Genomic DNA, 12,029 nt, shown 5'->3' on the forward strand with positions numbered 1-12,029 from the left:
AAGTCGATGTTATGCAGGCTGTAACATGGATTGCATGCTTACTTGCCATCCCTTTTTACACATTAATTTCCCGGGTATAGAGGCTGTTAAATAAAGCAGCTTCTTAGTTAACGCTTCTTCGTATGCAGGTTTTAATTAGAAAAAAGTACAAACAGTCTAACCTATTTCTGGTACTCACTAAGCTCACGTGTTTGTGTATGTTACCTACGTCTTCTCTTGTGCCTTCTAGTAAACACCCATTAATTATTTCATTCATGTTTTTACATTTTAAACTGTTACATTATTGTTGTAATCTGAAGTTTTTTTCTAGCTTCAGATCTTAACATTTAGACAAATAAATGTAGTAATCGACAGTCTGTTAAAACATCTCAGTATTTCAACTCCTCTCTGTTCATGAGTGTTTAAATTGACACATGTACGAGCTGCAAAAGATGTGCCAATGAGCTCATTGTCACCTGAAACCACAATCTGTGAAAAGTGAGTAGTGGGAAAACACATTAAGTCGCATGAGGATTGTCAGTTATTAAAGGCTAATATACGCAGTATAACACCCGTTTGGAGGATGATGTCACTAATTGTCTGCTCAGAAAGCTGTGTTTCAGTCCATTCTTTTCTAATGGCGAGCCAGCCGACCGAGTGTGAGGGCAGAAGTGAATTAGGGCGGTGATTATGCAGTGATTCAGACAGCAGCTCATTAGGACCCAGCTAAGCAAGCAATCAACGAATCGATGTGACAGTGGACCCAAAAGCCACAGAAATGTGTAATAAATGGCAAAGCGATAAATTGGATTATCCACAGCCCCGTGGCCAAGCTCTTTCTGTTGCAAATGACAAATCAATCCAATCACACCACAAAAAAAGCCAAAAGAACCAGAAACAAGGGCCTCGAGTTGCACCGGCCCCTGAGGTTATCAGTCTGAGATGTGCATTGTTGAGGTTGGGATTTTTGCAGAGGTCATTTCTGTATGATATTCAGGCCTCTAAAATATTCATGCCAGACCATTAGGTGTTTATGACCCCCTTTTATAATAAGAGATTTACCGACATTTGAACTTCAGCCAGAATTGTGAAGGTACCGCGCCACATGCCTACTGAGCAGCACTGCATTGAGATCTTGATGATGTAAATGAGAAGCCGAGGCACGATGATAAATAAATAAATGCAGATACAGCAGGTTCTCCTTTCACCGCAGGGTATTCCAAGCACATGGGATGGATTAACTCTGTCTGCTTGTCAAGTAATGATCATTGAATGTCACCATCATGACTGAAGCAATGTGAAATACAATGATATGGCATATATCGACAAAGATAAATAGATAGATATGAATGTCTGGATGGATGGATGGATGGATGGATGGATGGATGGATGGATGGATGGATGGATGGATGGATGGATGGATAGATAGATAGATAGATAGATAGATAGATAGATAGATAGATAGATAGATAGATAGATAGATAGATAGATAGATAGATAGATAGATAGATAGATAGATAGATAGATAGATAGATAGATAGATAATGCAGGAGAAGAAAAATACAGCAACTAACATAAATGTCTAAATGTAGTATTTTTTTATAAATTCTTTCTCTGCCTGAAGAGAACTCTGACCTGTTTTCTCAAAAGTCTTTGCTGCCCTCTGCAGGATATTATATGCCTTTTCATCATGGTGTTAAACATACTGCGGCCCTATTTCCGTTACATTAAATTAGAGATTAATGTAGATGATGTATTGTGTTCTCCAGAGGCTTTGGCTTTCTCTGTGCTAATTACATCAGGGTGAGATATGCTTAGTAATGCTGTCTATCAGCAACTTACACGTGATATTTTGATACAGTACACCAACCCATCGAACCTGCATTTGGACAAATACTTATGGATTCGACCCCAACAAATGAAGTGACTTGCTACAATGTATACATCATACACAGTTTTGAGAAGTATCTTTTAAGCGCCAACCCCTGCCCGTCCCCCCACCCCCATCTCCACTGTTTGAGCATCTGCCAGTAAACTGTGACATGACTCCTGTGTTTATGCCCTAGCTCGTGATGTTATTTCCAATAATCTGTCCTATGTTCCCCTCCATCCTCCTGTCTCTGTTTTTCCAGACAAAGCTCTAGCACTGACTGATTGCTGCTATTAAAACAGGTTCCTGTTGGAGAGGGAAGAAGGGCTACACTTTCTCATTTTCCCTCACGCTCTTGCTCTTTTCACTCACTTTGTCTTTCCCTCATCCACCAATTCTATTTCTTCTTCTCTCTGCACTGTTAGTCCTCCCGCTCCTCTGTTAACAATCGACATGTAACCATGCCAGTGGTCTTGTTCTCGGCACAGCTCTACTGATTGATCGGTCCAATGCTGCTCCAGAGAGAAACAGGCCTACAAATATTGGATGGGCGACCATAGAACCTGATCCTCAGAAGAGAAATACTTTCAGGGTTTTTTATCACGGTTATATCAGTTTAGGTTTAAAGAATACAGATTTGTTTTACAAAGGCTGTATCGCAAAACTATTGAAAATGTGTCCCTCGCATTTCATATAACTTTATGGAAGCTCAGTACTAAATTGCCTGACATTCACTAATCAAATGATGCATGGCTTGGCCAATATCTTCACCTTAATCATAGTTTGGTAAAGTTGCCTGATCTGCAAAGTGCTCACATGGATTATTTTGAATGGAAGTGTAACCATGTGTTTTGTTGTTGGTGTTTCTTTGAGAATGATCAGCTGCTTTAATTGTCAGCTGAATATTGTCTTTCGAGTTGTAATGATTATTTAGTTTTAAGGAAGGATTGATTCATTACTTGTCTTATTATTATTATATTTCCCGCCCTATGGTGGTTGTGTCAAAGCAAATGATATGTGTCAAAATGAATACATCTGTTAAGTGTGTTTCGTCTGTGTTTTCTATGCACTGGTATTTCTCAGTAACTGCGATTTGTGTGTGAGACAACTCAGCAGGTGTATTTTTCAGGACCTAAGGAGTGTAAAGTTGTTTAAGTGCTGCAAAAGCTGCAAAGCCAAATACCGCAGCCTATATATAAATATTGGACACGAGCCAATATACTGCATTCTTAGATGCAGAGACCACTAAGTGGGATGTCATTTTTGACTGAGAAAAAACACATTTCTTCTATTTAATGTTTTAACAACATATGTCCATACAAGGATAAGGAATGTATCTGGCAAACATTACTCTCTCTCTTGGCTTGGATTTACAGACAGTTACAATCCATGGCTCACAAACATTAAAAGCAGTGAAAGAGTTTAAGTTGTATATTAAGAAGTTAAAAATAAAAAATAAAAAAAAGAACCCATCTGGACCTGGGTCTCAAATGTCAGCTAAAACCCCCAGTTCATCACAAAACAGGTTCAGTACTGTAGGGATAATGGTTGTGTAATGGGAAACAGAGTGTAAGAATGATGGCAGAGAATAAATCCCCACAGTGCTATCTGCTTTGTGATGCTCTCAAGTGAATTTTACAGTAATGACTAAGGATACATGAAACCATCAGCAGTGGAACATTAAAGCCTCCCTGTAAACATGTCCATTTGAGCACAATCACATTCTGGAAAACAGAGGAGCTGAGAAATTGAATTTAGGCTGAAAAATGGTGGTAATGTTTTATCATTTTAGCAGGTGTTTTCTATATTCAACCCCTTATCCGAGTGCAGACACACACTGAAGTTTGCGTATAGTCAGCCATCCAGGCTTGTAAAGTAAAATAAGAGCTTTCACTGACCACTACGTCCCACATAATGAATTGGGCATTCCCCTCTGTTCTTTATGTCGCCACCATGGGTTTAGGGGCAAAGTCAGTATGTATGTTGAGATGCTATTGACTTACCGTCCTGCATCCTTTCACTCTCTCTCTGGTTGTGTGCTGTTAACATACAGTGGAGTGAATTGGATAGACCATTGATATGAGACCAAACTGCAGGACCAATGGTAAATGTGTCCTTCGTCTTTCAATATACAGAATGTCATGCTGACTTAGAGACCTGCATGAGACATTGTTTGCAGACATAGCCTAACCTCTAACACCGGGCCATGACGATTATCAAATCCAAAGAGAAGAAATCTTTCTCCCCCTAGTGTCTCAGCTGATCCAGTGCATGCACAGGCTGTAGAATGCTGTTGTATACTTCGAAAATCTGTTGTCTAAAAATGCTATGATAATGTTTTTTGTTGCTCAGACTTTTGGATCTTTTATTTAAGATGATGTTGTGTTTACCGCAGTAATTGCTGAGATTTCAGAACACAATAACTTTGGTGAGTACAATTTAAATGAACATTAACACTCATGATATCCCCTTCCACATGAGAATCAGTCCAGTATGTCAGTTGAACCAAGAAGTATATAAACTGTAATGGGAGTTTTACAATACACACCATGGGTTGTAAGGTTTGCCTTCAGAGTATTCATTGAATTTGTTCTTTTTTTGCACAGACTCCTTTGCACTCTGCCTTTTGTGTTTGGTTGTTTTTGTTGGCGGATTCACTTTAATTAGAAGTAACTAGTGTGTCTTTTAACAGACTTTGAAAAACGGAATGCAAAGCTTAGCCAAGTGTCACGAATAAGAAAAGAACACAATGTCCTACAGTACAATGACCATGTGGGCTTCTTAATTGTGGCCTTTGAGTCACTGCTGCACTGTGAGGGCGTGGGATTATTCGGGTGTTAAGAAAGCAGCAGCAGCAGCTCTCCAGTGGGCCTTTAAAGTCATTTTTAAATGAAGGAAGCATTATCAGTGTATATTAATTCAAATTAGGAAGCTGAGAAGCGGAGCTGTTGGATAAACGTGTCTGCAATAATGCCTCAGAGAAATTACGAACCTCATTGTTTTTTCTCTGGGAGAGGTTTTGCTGAGAGGTCTAAAGACAAGTTTAGCTGAGAGGGGAAAGATTGGATGAAATATTAACTAACACTGGGTATTAGTTTGTTTTTTTTAAGGAAAAGTACTGTTTAGTTACTCTATTTGGTTTGTTTTCATGGAGCCATAATTGAATGACTCCATGTCATCCGTAAACTCAGAGCACTGCCTTTTCCCTCCCACCTCCTGTTGTTTCTTTACAACAGCATTATCCTACCCATCGTATTGTTTAACCCCTTTTTCACCCTAATAACCATCTTCAACAAACAAACTCACCAGCATCACAAACACTTTCTACAAAATCATCTTCTCACAACAAGTTTTTCAGATATGAATTGAAGAGCCACTGAACCGTCACTTCACATTACTCCCTTCTGGTAGGAGATAAAAGACACTTAATTGGAGTAGGGCTTGATTCACCCGGAGTATTCAGCCAGGTGACCTGTCTACCTGCATCAGAAAAATAGCATCTCACTGAAATGTATTATATGTTAAATATCTGTTCATCATAATTGTACTGAAAATAAGTTTACAACTATTGAGACAGGACCTAACCAGCATACACCCGCAGTATGCAATGCTCATGCCTTGCAAAGAAGTAACTGTCTTCGAGAACTTGTTCCAACTTACCTGCACAGGCGGTTGAGAATCAAGTGAAAGGAAATGTTCTTTTCACATGTATATCAAGGTGTGTTCATTTCTCCAAGAAGATATCTAAAACTTTCTCTGCAATTCCTCAGGAGTGCATTGTCAAACTTATTAGTGCCTTTCTTAAACAAAACTTTTGTTTTGTCTGCGCTGCATCTACGGAGACATTTGCCACAGGTAGGACCCTCGGGCTGAGTTCAGGAGAAGTTCAGCTAGTTAGTTTCTCTGATTCACTGTTTCTTACCCTTATTAGGGTAAAAAGGAAAAAGCATACATGGAGTGGTATTGGTACATCAAGGTGTGTCATATAAGAAAAAATAAGATAAGATGTACCTTTATTAATCCCCGTTGGGAAATTTGAGTGTTTATGCATCAACAGAGAAGAGGAGAAATAGTACCGGTTCACACAGGGATATGAAACACACATTTAAAAGAAAAAAGAAAAAATTCTGAAATTCTAAAAACAAAAAAAATTATACATAAAGATAAGTAACAAAAGTATTGTTAAAAATATACACATGTTGTGCAGAAGGAGAGTGCAGGCTTTATGTGCAGTCCGGGTTATTGTCAGTGAGTTACATGGTTAACCCCTTGTTGTGCAGCCTGATGGCTACAGGCACAAAGGAGTTTCCCAGGCGCTTAGGGGTGGGATGTGTTTGTGGCTGAACGTACTCCTCATTTTCACTAGCTCTGCATGGAGGGGATGGGAGGGGTTATCCAGGATACTGCCCAGTCTCCTCCTCGTCTTCCCCTCAGCCACCTCCTCCAGATTGTCCAGTTTAACTCCAACAACAGAGCTAGCCTTCCTCACAGCCTGTCAGCATCCCTTTTGTTGGTGTTTCCCCCCCCAGCACACCACGGTAAAGAAGAGCACACTGGCCACCACAGACTAGTAGAACGTCTGCAGCAGCCTCATGCACACGTTGAAGGACTTGATCCTCCTCAGGAAGGAACAGCTTGCTCTGTCCCTTCCTGAAGAGAGCATTATTGTTATCACTCCAGTCCAGTTTATTGTTCAAGTGCACTCCCAGGAACTTGTAGCTGTTCAGCATCACCATCTCCTCCTGATGGTGATGGGGGTTAGAGACCTCTTCGTGCACCGCCTGAAGTCCACCGCCAGCTCCTTAGTCTTGCTGATGTTGAGCTGGAGGTTGTTGTTGTCACACCAGCCTACGAAGTTCTCCACCAGGGCCCTGTACTCCTCCTCGTTGTCATCTGTGATGCAGCTGACGATGGAGGAGTTATCGGACAACTTCTGTAGGTGGCATGGACCGGAATTGAAGCGGAAGTCAGAGGTGTAGAGGGTGAACAGGAATGGTGACAGCACAGTTCCTTGAGGGGCACCAGTGTTGCTCACCACCACATCAGACGCGCTGCCCTGCAGTCTGACATACTGAGGTCTGCTAGTGAGGTAGTCAGTAATCCAGGCGACCAAGCTGTGATCCACGTGCATCAGTGACAGCTTCTCAGCGAGCAGGTGTGGCTGGATGGTGTTGAAGGCTCTGGAGAAGTCGAAGAATAGGATTCTTAGTGAGCTGTGCGGCTTCTCCAGTTGTGAGTTGGCTCTTTGCAGCATGCAGATGATAAAGAATATATAATTTGATGATAGATGGAACAGTCCTTTGTACAGTATGTATTTATGTACATGTGTTTGTTTGTTGCTCTGAATTATATATGGGTGTCTTTGTTCTTCTTTGAGTTTAGCTTAAGATCTGTCACTGCACTTAATGAGCAGCACACATTTGTCTGGGACTGTTTTTTGCTCCAACAGCTGATACCGGTGTGTTTTGCACAGTGGCAAGTAGAATCAAGGGGTGGCAGACAGAATGACACCATGGGTGAATTTCATGTTATAATTTTGCAGTAAGTTCAAATATAGTGTTTTACTGTACATTACTATATGTTATAAAAATGCTTGCCATGTAGGCTGTGTTTACTGGGGATGGAAAAGATTTCAAAGTCAAAGTCCACTTTATTGTCAAAGTTTCCACAGCTGTTATACATACAGAACATTGAAATACCGTTTCTGGCAGTCCCACAGTGCAAATATAAACAAGAACATATAACATAAAAAGATAAGAGCGTAGGAAAAAAAAGGGGAGGGGGGATGAAAAGGGGTATACAAAAAAATAAAAGCAAACACTAAGTGTTGTAGCTGAGATTATTCCCGTTCCAATGGTGTATGGGATGTATTGATTTGATACAAGCAAGCCAGTGTTTCATTGTGTTCTTTCAACTACAGTATACGGTCCAGACTCACCAGTGGGCCCATAAAGTTCAGCATTCACTGCATTAACTCTGTGTGTGTGTGTGTGTGTGTGTGTGTGTGTGTGTGTGTGTGTGTGTGTGTGTGTGTGTGTGTGTGTGTGTGTGTGTGTGTGTGTGTGTGTGTGTGTGTGTGTGTGTGTGTGTGTGTGTGTGTGTGTGTGTGTGTGTGTGTGTGTGTGTGTGTACAAATAGTATAATAGATTGAGAGAGAGTGAACGTGTGTTTGTTGCTGTGTGGGAGTTCGCACATCGTGTTTGGAGAAAGATGAAAATGGATGCCAATTGTCCTATTATGGTTGGTTCTCATTGTGCATGATGTTGAGGAAATCACTCAGAATCCTTTTAAGGTGTGAGAAGGAGTGTAGTGTAATATAATTTAGCAGGATACACTGAGCTTACAGACATGCAGAGTAGGTAAGAGAACAAAGGAGCTGAGCAGCTAATCTATACAGTGAACAGAACGATACAGTAACTGATGCATGCAGACTAAATTGTGAAGTCAATAGGAGTTTCAGGCTGGTCTGTAGTCAAACAAGGGAACCAATATTCAGTTAACAATGACAAAGGCAGAATGGTGAATTAGACTTGATGAGATCAGTATGGGGTGAGATTGAATGTTTGAAACACAAAAGCAGAGAACACTGCGCTTTCAAGTGTGCCTGATGAGTCTGTGGCTGTTCTCTGTATCCCCCAAATGGACCTTTTATTCCTTAAAAATGTGTTGAGTTACAGTGATTGGTGATGAAAGACATTTTTTTTGGAAGAACTAACCATATCAATTATTATATTATAAGTTAATTTATTTGTATATTTAACAGGGAAAGTCCATATCGATAAACATTTCTGTATATGCGCCATAGTTTGCCAAGAGGCCTTTGTATCATCTGTGGTCCCTGTAGATGGTCTGGGCAGTTATTTATTGTCTGATATGATGTCACCAAGCATTTTTTTTTTGGCTCTAAAGCAAAGAACCTCATTGGGAAGGAGTAACACTTGTGAAAGATTGCGCTATCCCCAGATCTCACTCCCTGCTTGTTTTCCTTTGTAATAATTGACTGAGTTTTTCGTTCAGTGAGTTTGGTGAGCTGTTCCGGGCTGAAATCGAGACTGTCTTTAAAAAACCAAAGCTCTTTATAAAGACATCGAAAAAAGTTATTTGGGAATCATGACTGGAAAGTCCAAGGAACGATTTTATTGGGTCACTGTGATTCAGGAAATGTGTTCCGTCAGTTAATCAGATGGTGAACCAGAAAATGGTGTAAAGGCGGCTATGTGGTAGCTTTGGGTTGGTTGGATATTGTGTTTAAAAAGACCTTTAAGCTGGTATTCTACAAGAGTGGTCTCAGATGGACTATGACACTGATGCAATAAGGCTTGGTGTTAAGGAAATGAAGCAGAAGTCCTCCCATTTGAATATGTCCTCCTCTTTCTGTGTAATGTCAACCCTCTCAATTGCAACATACAGTATCTTCGTAAATGTATGATGTTGATGCAGAAGCTCTGGATCAACATCATACATTTTTACAACTGCTGAACCCCTGATGATCTTGCATTTTGTTTTTCGAGCAATATCAGTAACATTCTTGAAGTTCTTTTGTGTGGTCGAGAATAAAATACTTCTATGATGTATTTGTGGATGTGACTTAAAACAACCCACTGCGGACAGGGATCAGTTTAATAAATAACTGGTTGAATAAACACAGCCTATAAAAACTGTGTTCCCCCTCATGTCCAAATCCCAGATGAAGCCAGTTTCTCTTGACTAATGTAGATTCGGTTCAACTACAAGTCTTCTATAATTGAGTAGCTTTGTTTACTGTGTCTTAGGCTTTGATGGTCTGTGTGAAAACAACTAATACAGCCCGTTAGCTTTCAGCAAATACATAATGCCCTTGTGATGTATTGTATGTATGTATGTCTCAAACAAAGCCATCTTGAAATGATCACATCAAAAATGGATCAATGCCCTTTAAGCTCCACTGTGTGATTGATTTTGCTTAGCCTTGAGTTGAGGAATTAGTGTGGCAACCTGAGGACATTAGCACTCTGACCCTGAATGCAATTAGCTGCCAAATGGACCAGTTTGGAGTTTGTTCCCAGCAGCTGGATGCTTCATTTCAGAGGCAGGGGGGAATAGCTAGGTTTCCACAAACAGGGGTGATTTGTAGATGGCCCTGTTGGTGATGGTGGCATTCTTCTCAGTCTTGTTTTCATTGTTCTTTCCTTTAATTTACTCTGAAAAGGCTTCCTAGACTCCTTCCTCCTGCAAGTATTTTATTTGGTTGTGTTTCCTGTAATTGGGTTTTCTATGTGTACCGTATTTTTCACAAAGGGTTGCACATGTTTTGTTTTTTTGTTGTTGTTTTCAGACATAGTACTCTTAATTTCCTTGTGTTTTATCTATACACATGTGTTCTCTTGAGCTTCGGTTTCTACATCTATTCTGTTTTGGAAAACTGTTTCCTTTCAGATGTATCCACTCTGCAAAACACTGCCTTTTGTGTGAGAAATACAGCTTTAGTGTTGAAGGAATGTAAAAACGCAGCAAAGAAGTGACATTTAGATTTAGCCTGCAGTGTGAACATGCTCTCAGAGGTCATAATATTTACACAAACATCCACAGCAGAACAAATGTCATCTAAGCACGCTACGCTTGAAATGGTACCCGCTGCATCAGATCCATGTTTACGATATCGGGGGAAAAAATGTTGTTTGGTTGGCTGGTTGCTTCAATGTGTCTCTAATCTTGGTTCTGCTCAGCACGGTATCTATTTACTCCCAAAAGTCATCCCTCACATAACCCCGGTATAAAGCCCAAGGGATGGCTCAAGTGTAATAAATTGTAGTTATTCGGACACCCACAATTTCGTTTCTTATCTCAAACCCTTTCATCTACCACATGGGGAATAGATGAGGGAATATCAGTAGCGCTCTCGGAAGAGAAAACACATCCACATGGGCCCAAAGCAAGGCCAAAGCTTGCTAAAGTCCGTGATCCACTGTGATCCACTTCAATGCTTCAGATCTTAATAATGAGCTCTCCTGTTGTCCTGTTTTTGGCTTTGAGTGTAATTTGATTGCATTTTTGTCATTTTAATGATAAAAGATTTGTTAATTGTGTATTAGATTGTACTGGCATACCTCTCAAAAGAGGAAACATGACAGCAACATGTATCATCATGTGTGATGCACCATAATATTTAGCTAATTTCTATTTCTGCAGCCAAGACCTAAATAAAGGAAGCTATAGTAATTAATTCTGGAATTAATAAAAGCACAACATATCTCCAGGTTATCATTAAAACAAAACCTATTCATCTTCATTTTGTGCCTAACCTGGAAATGATAGCACCACTTTTCCTCCTCCTTGAGCATAACATGATGGGCCTGTGTGAGAGATCACACCACAATTACAGGACTCTGTTTCCTCAAATTGGCGAAAAACTGCCCAAACAACAAGTGAGATTGCTGAAAGTGCTGGTAATGGGTCGAGAAAATACAAAAATGTCTCACTGATAATGATACCATAATCCATCACTTTCATTCCTCTTGTTTACATTTGTTCTATTAGTAAAGTCTCTCAAGTGTCTTCATTGGACAGGAGCCAGATTATGATTTTATGGTCAGTGTTGATCCCTTGGCTGCCTTATTCTCTCTAAGAGCTTGTGAGGCTGGCCAAACAGACTGTGGTAAATCGCTTCAAACACTTCTCGTAAGTGTGTGTATGTGTGTGCGTGAGTACAGTACAGTACAGCCAAAGGAAACAAAACCATAACTTAATCTTTATGTTAGACTTTTGTGAGTAGATATTAGATTATATGCACAGTAGTTTATCCGCCACATACTCCTTTACACTGAGCATCTCCAAGTATAGTCCTAGTTGCGTGGAAACCTCTCTTTAATGTCCAAGAAGTGACTTTTCCCAGCTGATCTTCATCAATGCATCGCAATCGCAACACCCCCAAAACCACAAATGTTTTTTTTATATGTTGCTTTGGGCTTGGTTTTAACACACTAGGTAGCTAAGAAGTCATCATTGGATGTTTTGTTTTTTCCCCTTCTGGCTAGCTTCCAATCTTCATGCTAATTTAGGCTTAGTGAATCACCACCCCAGTATATGTAGCTCTGTACTTGATGCAGTGTCAATAGTCTCATCTAGTTATGCGAGAAAGCCAATATGCTGATTTCTCAAGTTTTAATAACTAGTCTTTTAAGACTGTTAACTTGATATTTAC

This window comes from Eleginops maclovinus, chromosome 9, assembly GCF_036324505.1.
Source record: "Eleginops maclovinus isolate JMC-PN-2008 ecotype Puerto Natales chromosome 9, JC_Emac_rtc_rv5, whole genome shotgun sequence".
NCBI classification, from domain to species: domain Eukaryota; kingdom Metazoa; phylum Chordata; class Actinopteri; order Perciformes; family Eleginopidae; genus Eleginops; species Eleginops maclovinus.